An 18,226-nucleotide genomic window follows, 5' to 3' on the forward strand; every position below is an offset into this window, starting at 1 on the left:
AAATAAAATGAAATATGAGTGAATGAATGTCATGCATAAATAAATGAATAAATGAAATATGAGTAAATAAAATATGAGTGAGTGAATGAATAAGTCATACATATATAATTTCTTTCTGTCCCCAAATAATAATTTTTAATTACGTTTTCTTTTATTTATATATATTTTTGGCTGATCCATATTCTTTCCTTAAGAATGATTTTCAGTTTGGGGCTGGGTTTCCTAAATTTCTCTGGCAGGAATTATAGATTCTATCAATGAATTTATCATTTGATAGACTATATTACAATGCTTATAAGTTCTGAAAAGCTACTGTTAATTTCACTGTTTGAATTTACTATCTTTGCATCCTTCTTCCCCATTTAAAATAACTATATTCAATCCTAAAACTCAATGGTTAACTCAGCACTTTGGATCTAGCTTGGTAACATAGCACTATTTCCACAAATGTAATTATTTGCTTACATTTTTCTTCCTTGAATAAACAGTGACTTTTTCAAGGATGGTAACCATGACTTACTCATCTTAGGAATCTCTTCTCTAAATCTAGTGATAACAAATATACTGCATTGTTTAGAACATCTTCGTCATGCAATAAATATTTGTTAAATCAACTCAGTCCCATGCCCTTTTGCCACCACGTTAGACATCTGCATGGACTATAGTTTTGTTTGAACTAATCTGACTGGAATAGATATTGTTATAGAGGTAGTTTCTCCAGAATACAAAAACATCTGGTCAGTTTGGTGGAGAAAAAAAAAAAAAAAACAACACAACTTGACACTGTTCTTGCAAAACTGCCTATGTGTTCTTCACTTTTTTCTGTTTTCAAATGTTCTGGCATTATAAAAAAAGAAAGAAATGCTGCTATGTAAATCAGATAGCAGTTTGTCTCCTTTCCCATTTCTTCTTCAATCTCACTCAGCAAATGAATTTGCCTTGCTTAGAAATGGCTCTACTATAAAAAATATTACCAACTTCACAAGGATTCTAGAATACCATAAACCTTAATAATTAGCATGACCTCCCTTTGTAATTCAAATAGCTCCAAAGGAACACTTTTCTATAATAGATTGACCTCTGTTATCCCTACAGTATTAACTGGGCAAGGCTGTAGATGGCATTTTGAGCGAGTCCAGTGCTTTGTCCAGAAGCACACTTTCCTTGAGCTGAATCCAAGAGTATCCAGGGGTCTGGGTCCTTCCTTCCTTTGCTGCTCTCCTTACCCCAAAGTCTAACTGTGGTGTGGTGTTTATATCATAGGTACTGATTCTCCTTAATCGCTAACAATTGCTTAGTTAAAAGTCTACTGTTGCTATTACTCCTGAAGTTCTCTATTTCTTATAATCCCTTTTCATTCTTTACATTGCAAAGGCAGCCTCTGAAATAATGATAGTTTAGAATTTCTGAATTCTGCAAAGATGGTAAGATCAGCAAGTGGAACCGTGATCATTTCCCCAGTACAAAATAAGAGGTTAGCTTATATTACCACTAAAGTCCCTTCCTGTTCTAAATTCTGGGGATCAAGAATCAGCAAAAGCGCTAGGGCTACTCTATAACACAGTCATGCAAGAAGCTTGCATATACAGACCCCTTTCAAGGGGTCCTCAAACAAGTCATCACCATTTTGACCACAGAACTCTGTCCACTCAGTCACAGCTGACTGGCCAGCATAGTTAAAATAGGACTTGGATGAGAGCACTGGCTATAGGGGTCCCCATACAGAATAACTCAGTGAAATACAGTGGTTGGGGAGTTCATTTAATAGGAGCCAAATATAGAGGACTGAGTGAGCTGCTAATGTCAAGTGCCATAGAAGCAGAATCATCGAAAAATAATGGCAGAAAGCCAGTAAATGGAGATCAGAATTGTCAATATATCTAAATTCCAGATCTTCATGGGACCTTAAACAAAATTCTAGTTTCCTGTGATGCTCACAAAATACTTTCTATACTTCTGTATTTTTATATATACCCTAAGGTCCTAGCATTTGAGGTAACTTGAATAAGCCAACTTTTTCTGTATAGTAAAAGATGCTCAGTAATAGTGATATAAAACTATTTATTTTTAAAACATCCTCATATTATTTAACAATAGATTGAATACAAAATATTTATAGAAGTTTAATTTTATGTTTGATTAGGTAAAATATAACATTTGTATGATTCACTGTAAATTTAATTTTAAACTATTTTAATTTTAGACCATTAAGTTCACTATATGTGCAAGGTTTTGAAAGCAAGAGTCATATAATGCCAACCAAACAGTGGAATTATACAGAGGCACTTTAAAAAATTAAATCTATTTACACCAAGCTCTTCCCTTTCGCTTCCAAATAATCTGTATGGTTGTAGAATATGCTCATAGTCTTACAAGTAAAGAGTTTTTTTTAATATATGTGTGTGTGTGTGTGTGTGTGTGTGTGTGCGCGCATGTAGTTTTCTTTAAGGTCTCTGATGAATTATTTGATTTGTTTCTAATTCACTTGACTTTTTTCAATCTATTTAATTCCACTATATCCAAAACTCTTAGATCCTCACAAGGGCAAGTGATGTAATTAATTTGACAATATAAAGATCATGTGATTCAGTTCGATTACAGATTAACAAGTCTTTTATGGAAAGACTTATGGAAAAAGAAGAATATATGTGTAGAAAATGAGGAAATCATGGTTTTTTTCCTTTGCTGTAGTCATTTGATTCTATAATTTAAAAGGTTTTAAAAACTTGAACAGCAATTATAAAAAATGAAATATTTGAAGCTATTGAACTACACTGGGTTTCATGCTTTAAAAAATAATATGTACTCGAGAAGCAAAAATGAGTCCAAATTAAATGCACATTGAACAATACTATTCATAGCACAAGTATGAAATGCAAAGATAATGGCATCTGGAAAGAATAATAGAAATTAAATTAACTAAATGAATGGGAAAAAAGTGATCATTTGGATCCATTTTTAAATACCCCATGACTTTTTAAATTATGTATATAAGAAGTTTTTAATTTCTGATTCTAAATTACTATGTAACACAGAAGAACAGTTCAAAGGCAGCAGGGTAAGAATACACCTTCATTCTAAGAAGTGCATTGTTTTTCATGAGATGTTGGAAACTCTGTAACAGCAAAGTTCAAAAGAAATAATCCCCTGTTAGTGTAAAGTTCTTGCTGTGATAACTGTTCTTTACTCTTTCAGAAAGAATGAGAGAAGTTTTTCAAGTTGCCAAAAGGAGCACATAAACAAGAGACATGTGAAAAATAATTTCAAAATTTAGGATTCATGCAGGACCTTTTTTTCCACCCTGTTGACCTCAGCGTGGGGAGATTCTCATCAGCATGTGCTCTAAGGCAGGAGCCAGACTACCTCTCCTAACTCTGGGTACCAGGTTCTGGCAAAGCCTCTAAGGATAATTTACTGCAGGCCAAGGTGACATCCTTTCCACAAGGGCAGAAAACTTTGGTGGTCATATTTTCTGTCGAATTTTTATGCCTATCTCTTTAGACAGACTATTAATGAATGACAGAAGAGTAATACTAAATCTGTGCGTAATAGGGAAAAAAAATCTGTGAGTGAACAGTAAAAATGCTGACTTAAAATGATGTTAAGGATAGCATTAAAATTAATTTTAAGGGAAACAATAAAATGCTAATCTACATGAGACTGAACTTCATTTTTTAAAAGTAGCATGAATTACAAAACAAAAGCAGTTATTAAACCTAAATATTTATCTCTTTTTTAGAAAAAAGAGTTGAATTAATTTTTTGACGTTGAGTCTAAAATTTTTCTAGTATTTGCAACATCTTTTATCAAAGATCCTTCTACATAAAGATTCTTTTCCCCCTTTTAAAGTAAAAGGAGAAACATAAAATCTAGTCTAATTTAAATATACTATATGATTTAAAAATTTAGTAAATGTACTTGACAAAACAGTAACACAACTGGAATTACTTTTAACCTGTGCCTCAGCTCTAAGCATCTAAATAAATGGTCCTAACATCCTCTCTCTTCCTCTTTCTAGCAGGGAGGCAGGTGTTCTAAATAGGCAGACTTCATCACATTTCAACATTATTCATCATGTTAAGTGTCTCCTCTTTTTTGTTTAGTTCTCAGATACTATTACTGAGATACACCTGATCTCTTGGTACAACTTCATGTAAGAGCTATAATTGGCTCTAGGATTATCTAAAATCACGCTGCTCACCTCTATGACATTTCACCCCTCTGTATTGTCACTAAGAACATCACAGTGATTCTTCCTCATCTGTGGGATATTCTAGCCTGTTTCCTGCAAAAATCCATGTGATGAACCTTCCGTGGCCTCTCAGCTGTTCCAATAAATGAACCCTTTTATCTCCACCTATGGTCACATTCCAGACCTTCTCATCGTACTAAATTATGAATTTCTACATCCTGCTATGGTTCTGCTGATGTCATTCTTATTCCACCAAAGCCGATTCTCCCAAGGGTTGTCAGAGAAACTCCTTTGAAACATTGCTCACATCTTTCCAGTCTCTTCTCAAAATACTCTCATGGACTCCCATCACACAGAGAACACAATCCACGGGCCACACCAGGGGCCACAGACTGTGTCCGGTGCTCGGTTGTGTCTTCAAATCCCCATACCCCACATCCTGGCTGATCCTTGGTCTGCCTCAGCAACCTGTCCCCAGGCCTGTACACCAGCTGACCCATTGGTCTGTAATTCTCTATCCTTTTTACATCCCTTCTTCTGGTCTCTTCTCAAATATCACTCCTCAGAGAGGGGTGATAGCTCTAAATTAGCACTCCAGTGCTTCTGTTACTCCTCAATCTGCTTTATTTTCTTCTTAGCATTTATTACTATATAACATTATAGGTTTATTTGTTTAAGTGTTTATTGTGCCCCTCCAAGGTACATAAGCCTCCCTAGGGGCAGGGGTTTTATTTGTTTGATTCACTGGTCAGCCTTTAGCACTGAACCTAGCTAGAATGAATAAAAAATGTGAATGCAAACAAAATCAAAAAGCCCCAATAACAACCAAAAAAAAAAGAAGAAGAAGAAAAGGAAAGACTCTTCCTTCCTGAAAACCCCTCTTCCTCCAGCTCACTTGTACAGCTACTTCTCTAAAGGCCATTTGTCAGTCACATCTCAACTTCAATATAGAAGCTTGCCACGTCCATCGTTCCTTCTGGATGCAGCTAGATTAATGACTCATGCATCATCTCAGCAGCACTGCCATAAATACCAGTCTTCTTGTACTGTGTTCAAGGCAAAACCTAACCTTGGGTTGATTTTATAATCTGCTTTCTCTGTGAATGTACCCACGCAACTCATTGCTACTGTAGAAAATAAGAGAATAGAGAAACCATCATTATTTTAGGTATTCAGGGGATCAAACTGACATCACTTGGTAAAAGATAAATTAAGGGAGATGGAGGGGTAAATGATGACTGGTATCCTGACTTATGTGACTATATGTACATGACACTCCTTAAAACACCAGTGAGGAAGATGGTCAGGTTTCGCATAGGAGCAAATCACAAATTTGAGCTTGGCTTTGTGAATGTTTGTTTCACTTGTAAGACCTTCAGTTGGTACTATTTGATTTCCTTGACCTGGATATATAGTTATGGGAAATTAACAATCTATGAATAGTTATTAGAGATATGGACGTGTATAAGATTGTAGAGGTGGGTAAGAAGATGGTCCAGGAGCCTTGAGGTCCTCCAACATGTAATGACTGCAAAGAGGTAGAGGAAAAAATTGGGAAAGTTGCCAGTGTAAGTGATGGTTTCAAGGAGAGGCAACATCATCTGCTGCCCAGAGGACAAGTAAGATGAGACCTGGAAAAGATCTCCAGATGCCACTGCTGTCCTTAGAACACTTTCAGGAAACAGCAAGGGAAGGAAGCAGAATAGAATGGGTTACAAAAGTGAGTGAGAGGTGAGAAAACCGAGACATTGAGTGCTGTGCAGAGGAGAGAGGATAATTTCCAGGATCTAAATCAGAGGAGGCTTTATTGGCTTTCAGTACAAGGAGCGATACCATCCATGGTGTAATCTGAGAAGAAGAGAGCTTTTGTGTGTCTGTAGGCAAATTTGCAGATCTTATAGCTGGACGATGAGAGAGATTCTGTTTATTGGTTTTAGTTTCCAATGAAAAGGGAACAATTTCTTCAGCCGAGAGTAAAGAGAAAGGTGTTCGGAAGTGGTGGTGGAATCCTAGCTTGTAAGCGAATTAAAAAGGCTTGTAGGGCTTCCCTGGTGGCGCAGTGGTTGAGAGTCTGCCTGCCGATGCAGGGGACATGGGTTCGTGCCCCGGTCCGGGAAGATCCCACATGCCGCGGAGCGGCTGGGCTTGTGAGCCATGGCCGCTGAGCCTGCGCGTCCGGAGCCTGTGCTCTGCAACGGGAGAGGCCACAGCAGTGAGAGGCCCGCTTACCGCAAAAAAAAAAAAAAGGCTTATACTCAATGTCATGGAAAAAGAAAAAGTCAGTTGACCAGAGGTGTACAGAAGGACTGCAATGCAGAGAGATGGCCCGTTTCTTGAATCAGGCCACTCCGTCCATCTTCACTGCTACCAATACAGTCTAAGCTGCCACGTCTTGCCAGAACTACAGTAGTAGATGGTCTCCCTGTACACTCTGCGTTGCTAACTCATTCTACTCACTATAGCCAGACAGATATCAGAAAAACAAAAATCTGTTATTCCTTTTATTCTATGGTCAAAACTCTTAATGGCTTCCCATCATTATTAAGATAAAGACCAAAATCTTTAACTCAAATAGTGTGATCATAAAATACATCATCCAACCCCAGGAGGCTCTCAAGATTGATGGGCCGTACTATTTACCATGATGCTGGGAGAGCTAATGTAAATAGGACTGCCTTGGGCAAAATGGGATTGAGTATTACCCTATATATTAGATCGTATTTGGCTTATCTACTTCATACATTTCCTTCTTCTTTCACATCACATTACCCTAAGCTTTCTCCTTCCCAGGTAAACAATTTTTTTTGTTTCCCTTACGTGCCCACCCCACTCCCACTAGAGGTATTTGCACTTGCTATTCCACGCACAAGAAATGTGACCCTCTCCCCAGTCATTGCTGTGGAAACACTCCATGGGTTCAGTGTTATTATTGTTTTAAATATTTATTTATTTATTTGGCTGCACTGGGTCATGGTTGCAGCACGCGGGATCTTTTAGTTGAGGCATGCAGGATCTAGTTCCCTGACCAGGAACTGAACCTGGGCCCCTGCATTGGGAGGGCGGAGTCTTAACCGCTGGACCACCAGTGAAGTCCTGGGTTGTTATTTAAAAAAAGATATTTCATGTATAATAGTTGCAGTGCAGGGAAGGGACAGGTGACTGTTCACAGTGGGGACCAGACCACCACACCTAAGTACACTAACCAAAGAAACGACAAGTTTTCATGAATATGTAAGTATAACTAAGATCCCCCAAATTTTCCTTGTGGCCATCAGGGAAGGATGCACCCCAGGACGCTCAGGAAGCCAAGTGAGAAGTTCTGATAACATATATTGAAAGAGGCCATGGTATTTGTCCAGTAAAATCTTTAGATTTATAAATAGGTTATGCGTGGTACAGGAGGGTAAAATACTGAAGATCTTTAAAAGGGTCCTATCATTTGTCTGAGATAGTAAACCCTCAGGGCCTCTTTGTTCATTGAGATTATTTAACTTACAGAATATATGCTGTAAAGTTCAATCGATTTCCTCATCACCTTCCCAGCTCATTGTTCAGACAACAGCTCAAGGATTAATGGCCACTTTCTCCAGGAAGCCTTCCCTTTCTGCATTCTTCATCCACTTTCATAGCATCATGTACATTTTTCACTGCAATTCAGTTTTTAATTATACAAACATTAGTTGGAATATTTCAATAGAACTTTTCCTCCTGCACTAGGACAGAAACTCCGTGAGAACCAGAAGCACAGATCTCTTTTCCCTGTTGTATAGCCAATGCTTACTCTAGAGCTGGGCACATAAGAGGAACTCTATTAGCCAATGCTTACTCTAGAGCTGGGCACGTAAGAGGAACTCTATTAATACTTGTTAAATAAATGAACAAATAAACATGACATATTCACGTTTTTCTTGGGCAAATCATTTTACATATGGCTTTTTTTTTAAGCTGCTGTTTTCATATGACAATCCATAATGTTATTCGAGAGTTTACCTTCTGATCACAAATGAAAATTATGGAAAGAAATGACCTTTGTTTTTGGCAACCATGACTTTTTTTATACCAAAATGTAATGGAATCAAAATACTGACCAAAATACATACAAAATAAATTGAACATTTTTTCTTCCCCCAGTCAGCATTGCCTTAGGAATCTGAGAGAAAATGTTCTTATCACTTTTTTTGGAAACAATTCTGCCAATGGAGCTGTGCGGCTTAAAATGTATGAGCTGTACTAAAAATCTTGTTTCTATCGACAGGGTAAGGTGGAAATGATGGGGCATGACTTCTGAGACTAGGTCATAAAAGGAGTGTACCTGTCTCCTCGCATCTCTCATTCTGGACCCACCAATCCTGGGGGACTTTGGCTGCCATGTTGTGAAGACAGTCACACGATGTTTGGAGCCACCCATGTAATGGAACCGAGACCTCCTGGTATCCTCAGTGAGGAACTGAAGCTTCATGTCCACAGCCATGTGGGTGAACCTTCTTAAAAGCAGACCCTTCAGCCCCATTCAAGCCCTCAGAAAGACTGACGCTCTGACAAACTGTAACATAGTCTTTTAAAATGCTGTCTTGTCTCGTTTTGAGGTCTTGGCTAGAAGCCAGTCAGTTCCCATTAAGCAGCAGCTTAAGTCCACATTCCAACTACCTGCCTTATTGGGGTCTCACGCTCAGGACCACTTTGCACCCACCTGAATCATCCCAGGGCCAGGTCCCAGACAACCAGAGACAGTTCCTCAGCCCAGCACCTGCCGAAATGATTTAAACTGGACAATCCCAAACCTGCTACCCCTGCCTCGGCCGTCCCTTCCCCCAGAAGCTACACTGAAGGCTCGTGCCCACAGTTCCTGCTCCCCCTCCCTGTGACCCGCCCGCTGCTCCTCCAAATGGCCCTGCGGGGCCTGCTAGGTTCTCCCCAGGGTGCTGAGAGTAACGAAAACTTGAAGCTCTTTCCAGTTTCTCTCTCTTGATCCGAGTCTGGCCTCACCATACCTCAGCCAAGGTAATGTGGTTAAAACACAGACCTCCTGACTACAGTCTCCTGAGAGACCCTGGCCAGCTGCCAGCTGTTAATCCTCAAAAACTGGGAGAAAATAAACATTTGTGTATTTTTGGCTGGCAAGTTTTGAGATATCTTGTTATGCAGCAATAGATAACTAATATCCAAGCTAACATTCCTCAAAATTGGCATGATATTTGGGTTTTTTCCCCCTCTCCATTAAACTCGATTTCATTTGTCTGAAGGTTAATTTTCTCCAATCTCTCTCTCTTTCTTTCATATATATAGGAAAGAAAGAGTATATATATATATATATATATATATATATATATATATATATATATATATATATACACACACACGCACATACACACACACATATACTCTCCAGACAAACAATATATCTGGCAAGAGAATTATGCTTCTAATTCAGGTCAAATTTTATAAATGATATCTTTGGAAATGATTCATCCATACATGTGCCTCACAGATTTTTATATAATCCAAACATTTTACCATAATTTGATTCTATCACAGTTCAATTCAATAGGAGTTAACTGAGTGCAGAGTGTTTGCCTAAAATTCTGGCTGGAACTGATGGAAATACAGAAGAAGGAAAATACGTAATTTCTGATCTCAAGGAATTAATAGTTTAATTAGCTAGTACTCAAACTTTAATTAGTAAACTTAAATACGCAAATTCTCATTCCCCATCAAGATTCTGATTCAAAAAGGATCTCTGGTGGACATAGGAACCTATGTATTTAAAAGGTTTCTGAAAGAATTTTGGTACAACTGTACACTAGGTAATCCCTTGAAAATATGCTCTATTTTAAGATGCATATAGAATAGTGATTTAGGAGTTATGTTTTTTAATGTCAAAGAAGCAGATCTAAAATATGTATCACTGGATTTGCTTAAAGATAAATCACATCCTCAACAATGCAATGACAGGTTTGCAAGATGTACTTTAAAAACCTGATTCTGGTACCAGTTTTAGGACTGTCTCTCTCTCTCACTCTGAACAAATTAGTTTACTTCACTAGTCTTAGATCCTTCACCTGTAAAGTGAGAGAAATGAACGAAATGTTTCCTAAAAATATTCTCAGTCTTTAAAATTAGACAAATTCAGAAAGCAAGTTGCTAGACACCAGTGTACTATTTTTGTCACACTAGCCCAAACATATATAGATATAATGTTTTCTATACTGAATTTCTCTTCCTCAGTTTTTGTATACAAAATTGAGTTAATCATGTATCATTCACATGATTGGTAAAAGGATCAAATGAGACAAGTATGTAAAATTGCTTTTTAACTGTAAAGAGTGCCCAGTGAACATTCCCCAGACTCTGTACTAAGGACTTTACCTGCCTCTTCTCATTTAAAATTCTCAACTCTCCACAACGAAGTTAGTAATAGTGTAACCCCATCTTTACAGATGAGGATATCTATATTCAGAAAAGTTACATAAGTGACCTAATGTCTCATAGCAACTGACAGTATAGCCTCACAGCTTGGATTCAAACTCAGGACCATCTCACTCCAAAGTCTAGGCATGTAACCATAAACTGGTGAAAGCTGATATACAATAGATGACTGGGAATAATACCATTACAGGGAGAGAACCCTTCTTTATCCTTCCATTCCAGTACTTCCTAACTTCTCTGGTGGTAACAATCACTTAATGTACCCACTAAGAACACTGAATTCCTGATTCCATCCCTGACCCTGAATCTGCATTTCCAGCACAGGGAATTATTAAGTGCCTTTGGTCATTCTTATCATCAAGCACCTTTGGAAAACATGATCTGTCCATCTCTTTTCTATTTATTATAAGTAACAACGAGAGAGATGATGTTCATCTTGCATTTTGGGTCTGACTGAATCCTATGATAGAAAGCTTTAGCCCAGAATGAGACATATGCCAACTGCATGGCCCTGTTCTTTCATCCCGAGCCTCCTCCGTGGCCAGCTGCAGGAAAATGGCTCAGTCTCATCCCCAGTGGTCCCCAGATAAATAGCTGAACTACCACATTCATTGTTTTTGAATTCCCTCATTGTCTATAGGAAGTCTCTGGCTAGCTGTGCTGGAAAGTCAGGAAACAGGTCAGCAAGAGAGGTTCCAGGATTCCTTTCTGCAGTAGTCAGCCAGCGAGCTTTGTGCCTGGCTGGACTCCAGGTATTATAACAGAAGGGGTGCAGCTCTGAAAAAATGCAAACAGCCTAGAGATTTCTTACAAAATTAAGGGTTTTATCCATTTTCCCAGTTCCTGAGTCATTACTAATCTTCCATCCTTGTCAATTTAAATGTGCTATCCAAAATAATGGACAGCAAGACATAGAGGCTTCTTCAAAAGGTATTTAAATCTCATGAAGTAGTGATTAAAATACAGAAAACGAAGTAGCAATTCACAGCTATCATGACTTTCCATTATGCCTTTTCTGTCCATAAGATTCAATAAGCTCCATTTGGTTAGGATTTTTTTTTCTCATAAAGGTTTCCCAAACAGTTCCTAGCAGAATGTCTTATTGAGCACTTAGTGACTATTTATTGAATAAATGGAAGAAATAAAGTTTAACATATTTCTGCAGATATAAATAAGATTATTTGAATATGTCATCGGTCTTGGACTGTTTCAGACTGAGAGGGGTTGTAGGAGTAGATAACTTCAGATAAAGAATGGTAGTGTTCTCTCCAGCATTAAAGTGGAAGTTGCATTGCTGGGGCGAACATAGTTAAATCAGGAAATTAATTTTCAGTGCATCCAGCTTCTAAAACGTCAAAACCTTGCATTACATGAACTGAATCCATCTCACAGACATATTTTGTTTGGTCTTCACTGCATTGTCAAAAAAAATTAAGCCATTTAAAAAATCAAGTTGTTTCACATAAAAATCTAGGTTTCTGGCTTTCCTTGCAAAATCAGATCATCTGGCTATATGGGGTCCTAAATTCCACATGACAACAATCAACAGTTACCCACATATGTTACCTAGTGAGACAGTTTGGTACCACAGTAAGTGTTCAGGTTGTCTGGAGGATTACAATAGAGGCTTTTGCAAGTAACACATGCTCAGTAAGTGTCATTATTATCATCAGCCTGAGTATGTCAACATCATCAACATTATGACACTTACGTATGAACTCTGCATAGGCCTGTGATGGGGACACCAACATAAGTTTTACACCATCTTTCTCCCTCCTTGACTCCTCCTCTGTGTCATTATCCGTTAGAACTTTCTGCAGCAAAGGAAGTGTTCTGGATCTGTGCTGTTCAATATTGCAGCTACTAATCACAAGTGGCTATTGCACACTGGAAATGTGGATAGTACAATTAAGGAAGTGAATCTTTAATTTCATTTAACTTTAATTTTAATTTAACTAACCACACGTGGCTAGCAGCTACTATATTGGACCACACAGCTTTAAAGCTTCTCTCAAACATACCTTAGTTTTCCTCCCCTCTCTGCCTATCAAACTCTGCTCTCTAAATCTGAAACCAATTTATGTTCTCTTGTAAGAACCTGGCAATATTTTATATGGGTTAGCTCTTTAAGGGTAATTTGCCAGTTTTGCATGATCAAAATGGCATTTACAAATACGAATTCTTTGGATCCCCTTCCCTACCCTACCCTCATGATTCTAGAGTAGGGCCCCAGATCTCACATTGGACATTTTTAACAAGCAGCTTCTAGGTGATTCTTAAAAACCACGCAAATTTAATAAACTCTGTCAAAGCCATAATTTTCAAAGACGGATAAGGAAGAGGAGTCAGCTTGCATTATACAACGTGTGGGCATTTTTGAACAACAAATGCCAACCTCCCACCCTGCCTTCCCCTGTCTCATCCCCACCTCCACCTCCACGACTCGCCCTCAAGTCCCCTCCTTTCTACATGCCTCTAAGGGTAGCATGGCCCTCTGGCGGGTTATTTCCTGGTAGATACTTTTTAGATATGAGCCAGTTCTGTTCTCTTGTGATGACTGATACCCTAAACCCACTAGTGTCAGCCCCTGGAGCAATGTTTGAACGACGTGACCCTGAACTGCTTTCCATCTCTTGTGTGCATTGTGATAGAACCCTGACCGTGTTGTGCAGTCATCTTTTCTCTCCTGAGACTTCGAATTTGGAGTTCAAAAAGGAGAAATTATTTCTGCCTGCTGATAGGATCAAGATGGTATAAACTTGTCTGCTGAGGGGCAGCCAGGTTTAGTCAGATCCCCATGAAGGATCTGGTAGAGCTGATCCTCAGAAAAGCAGAAAAATGAAGCAAATGCCCAGAAGCAAAGAGAAACGCCTCCTGCCTGGCCTTGCATGGAAGGAGAGAGGGACCTTACTTCCTAGTGGCTTTCCAGCGAGGACATCGTGCAGGCTGAATCTGACTCAGGTGACAGCACTGAGTGGAAGATACTGGCTGACATCAGACAAGGACAGCTTGTCACATCTGCTCACGGCTAAACTCTCACTGCTTTCTGGGGAATCCTTAAAGAACTGCACCTTGGCCACTCAAGGACCCAGGACAAACTTCTCTGCTACCTTCCAGTCAATCAATTTGCCCCAATAATGTACAATACAAGCTCCACTGTTCCCAGATTGTCTTAATTTTTCTCTCCTGTCTTAGCAATCCTGTTTACCTCACTCTTTCAGATGTGAATAAACAATTAGCATGTAAAATAATTAAACTAGCTGTGAAATAGTTACCCACATGTCTCTGGGTTATTCTACAACACCGACTTCTATCCCTGGTTAGTCCCTGTGGTCCTGTCAGCCTCGGGATGTTTCGGTCACATACCCAAACAAACCGGCAGAGACACATGCACAGGTGTGTGGGGAAGAAAAGAATCCTTGTCCTAGAACAGTAACTCAAAACTTGGCGTGCCTCCCAGGAGCATTTTAAAGGTGTGGGTTACCAGACTGGATACTCAGGGATTCTTAATCCATAGGGCTTGGACAGATTTCAGAAAGTGGCATTTTTAACAACACCTTGGTCTTTCTGATACTGGGGGGTCCAAGAATTTTAATTTGATAAGCACTGTCCCAAAGAAAAAAATTCAGATAATTAAAAAAATGTTTGAGGAGTGCATGTGTGCGTGTGGTATGTGTAGGTGAAGGGTATGAGTTTTTAACATCAGAAGGGGATTTCTGATAACCCTGAAGTCACTTCTTTCCCTTATTGCTTTGAAGGCATCGATTTACTGCCAGTTGTGCCTGGAAGCCTAGCCCAGGCTTTCATTTGAGGTGAAACAGCTGGGTTTAGTGGTGTCTTTGGTCAAGAGAAGACAAACGGACCCAGTACCTGCTAAACAAAAAGCCATGTGTGAACGAATTAGGTGACATCTGGCTCAGGAACCAATGACAAAGAGCTGATTGAAAACGCAGGCAATAATTCAAGTCTTGATTTGAACAACTACCGACCATTTGCACATAATCAATTTTTAGAGTCACTGAGCTAGGGCAGGGTTTCTCAAACTCAAGAGTATTGACATTCTGGGCTGGAAAACTCTTTGTTTGGGGTTAGGGGCGGGGTGGTCCCGTGCATTGTCAGATGTGGAACAGGGCTCCTGGCCTCTACTCTCTAGATGCCAGCAGCTCCTTATCCCTGAGTGTGACAAGCAAAAACTTCTCCAGACATTGCCAAAGGTCCTGAGGGGCAAAACTGCCCCCATAGAGACCAATGGTACAGACAGGGGGGAGGGAGAGAGGAAGGACCCCATCATGTGCTCCCCTTGTAAGTTTCACCTAGTTTAAAATTTTCTTTCATAGTAAAAGCACAACTATATGTAAGCAGATGTGGTAGCAATAAAGCCTCTCATTTATAAAGACAAGGTTTTAGTGGACTTATGGGGAAACTTCTTTCCTCAGAAGGTGGCTTTGGTATTTTTAAATTTGCGTAAATCCAGTTACTGTCATACAGACTCTTGTACAGCTGGATAAACAAACTCAGGGAACACTCTCAGCCACATCTTCATTAGCAACTCTGCAGGCAAAGTCCCTGTCATTTTGAGATGTTTTGTACTCAAAGCAATTGCAGAAAGAGTATTTTCAGATTCTACTGCCTGCTTTAAATCTGTGCTTTTGTCTTTATTATTGGTGTTGCCTATTACTGCTGGCCAATTGTGCAATAACATTTGCAGCTCAAGTTTGGTGTCTGTTTCTGTACCATCAGAGCTGGTATCTCGCCAAACTCTGGGGCAAAACTAGTCCTAACTGTGCTCATAGATCAGTATAATATACCTCTGGCCTTGATAAGTGGTTCAAGAAATCTGCATCTGAGCTCTCACAGACAAAACCATGTCCAGGTAGAGATATGCTAAGGGAAGAATAACTAAGTCTTCCCCAGGTTCAAATGCCCGAGCTCCGCACAAGCCTGTGCCTCGGAGATCCGTGCACAGTCAGTTGCTGAATGCACAGCAATTAGTTCTCAGACATCCCTGCCCCAGTTCTTAAAGAGTCCATCAGAATAACAGATCATGGACAAATGTGATTTCAGTCAAGGGGACTTATTGTAGTGTCTTGCCTTGTTTTATTGCTTGCACTTTACCCTTCTATAAGGCAATGTATCAGTAATATTTACCTTATGTTCTAAGGCTCTGAACTTGAATTTTTACCTATCTGAAGACATAAAATTCTTGCAGAAATTCTCCTTAAAATGTTGGCCGACTTCCCTCTGAAATTTCATTTGAATTAACTCACCCCCAAGATGTAGCTCCGACGCCAGTTGTGCGGTGGCAAGTTCCTCAGCACCGTGGGAAGAGCAGGAGCTTCTGATTCTGCTCAGAACTCAGCAACCAGAGGTTCAGAGGTTTATAACTTCTTCCTCTTCTGCCTTAAAATGAGGGTGGTAATTCATGTTCAACAGTCAATACACACTCATCACAAACTGCTGGGCTCTGAGCTAGGTGTTGAAGAATTTAAAAACAGAAGATAAGTGAAAAGAGAAGATCAGAAAAGAAAAAAGTACAGAAAGAAAGAGGAAGGGAGGAGGAAAGGAAGCCTCCTGCCTTGGGGAATCTAGTCGAGAAAGCATTATCTCTGCTGTAAGCAGGGTGGCTGGGGGTAGGGTTGAAAGATATTCAAATTAAAAAAAACACAGATTTTCATTAAGTGCTTTGAAATCACAAGTAATATCTCATGTAGATTTAAGATCTTTTTATATAGCAGGATATAGCAGGAAATCCCTAGAGCAATAGACTGTATGGGTCTTCACTTACATTAAAATAAGATACTGCTCCAGGATCCTGAATGTATCAGCTGTTGGTATATGTATCTCTTACCACACTCATAAAGATTTTTAATGCGCAATAACATAACATACAGCTCATCCCTTCTACGGCTGGATGCAATATTTATAATTAACTTTGTACCATCTTCATGTGTGGAAGGAGCAATAATTGGAGCTATCCATTTTTAGTTCACAGAAACAAGACGCTCTTCATTTTTCATAGTGCCATTTACCTACCACCCTTTCTGCCAATGACTTGAATTGTTCAGCCATAGCTCCTGTTTTATTTCAATGGACTCACAACTTGGAGACGATGCCAGTTCAAAGTGAATTAGCCTGAAAGCTCATCTAGAAATGCTGAGAGGTTCGCTGCATCCCACAGCTTCAGCGCAGATGCATGGGGCAGACCTGAAAGCCACAATGTCTGTACCTGAATGCATTCATCTGTACAGTAAAAATGATCATACTGATGTTAACTCCGAAAAAAAAGAAAAAAAGAAAAGGATTGGATGAAAGTTGAAATATTCCCCCGGCAGATGTCAGTGCTCATAATAATTCTCTATGGTTCACTTTACCCTCATGTCGTGAGGCACTCTGCAACCACAGAATGAAAGCGTCCCACGCACACATTTTGTTCTGGGAAATGGTCTGCATGTTTACTCACTGTATTTACTAACACGAATTCCTAGTCGGTTTCCAAAGCTCCTCTTTGCAGAAAATTATAAGAATCTGTGCATTTGGGGTCCTCTTTCCTCCAAATCTACTTTCTCCCGTAAGTGAGGCTGGAAGCCATGGGTCATCTTTCTCCACCGTGGGTCACATACGGGGACAGTCCAGATGTTTACATGAAGTTTTGCCTCTGGAGTTTGAAGGAGGATCCTTGTTTCACAATGAATCTCAGTGGAGGAGACAATGCTCTACGTGAGCCCAACTGTTGAAGGTTCAACTCATTTCAAACACAGGTACAGCCCTTATCGGGGTGGGCGCTGAGTGAATGCCCATGACCTGAAGGAGCTTTGAATAGAGCACAGGAGTGAGCCAGGGAAAATATTAAGCGTAAAACAAATGAGCTGAGGCTGAATATAGATATAAATCATAGAGTGCTGAAGTAGTTCATTGTCGTTAGGGAAAAATCTAGGGTGTATTTACAGAAGAATTGAAGCATCTGAGCTGAGACAAGTATGATAAGAGAACATCAAGAGTCAAAAACAATTTCACCTAGTAAATGGGGGTGTTGGGTGGAGGATGCTATGCAGGAAGGAACGGGATAAGCACAGTTATGGAAGCAGCAAAGTAAAAGCAAGACTGGCCATTTGGACTGGGGTTGGGTTCCGAAGGGGATAAAATAGAAGACTGATGAGAAGGTAGAGGTCACATTTCCGCCCAAGGTAAATTATTTTGAAATTATTCTGCTAGCAACGGTCTACGGTTTGGTTTTACCAGGAAGTGATCTAAGCAAGACATTTACTTTTTTAATACACATATCTGTCCATTTTCCCAAAATGGGATGGAGTAGGACGAAAGTGAAGGCGTCATCAATCTCCAACTGGGGAGGGGTTTGTTTATTTGCAACAACTGATATTTCACTGTATTCCTGTCCTTACTAAGTTATTCGTGATAGCAGAGGGTAGACCTTAGGTTGACTCCTGCCCAAGTGTAATCTCAGATGTCTGTGAGAAGTTCCATATGTCCAGTACCACAGGAATCACAGCTGCTGTACGATTTCCAATGTCTGGAACTGCACACACGTGCCACATAACTGAGCCACACAGTCTTCGCTGCCTGTGGGTCTTCACTGAATTCCAGGTTTAA

Source organism: Orcinus orca, chromosome 15 (assembly GCF_937001465.1).
Source record: "Orcinus orca chromosome 15, mOrcOrc1.1, whole genome shotgun sequence".
In the NCBI taxonomy this organism is placed as follows: Eukaryota; Metazoa; Chordata; class Mammalia; order Artiodactyla; family Delphinidae; genus Orcinus; species Orcinus orca.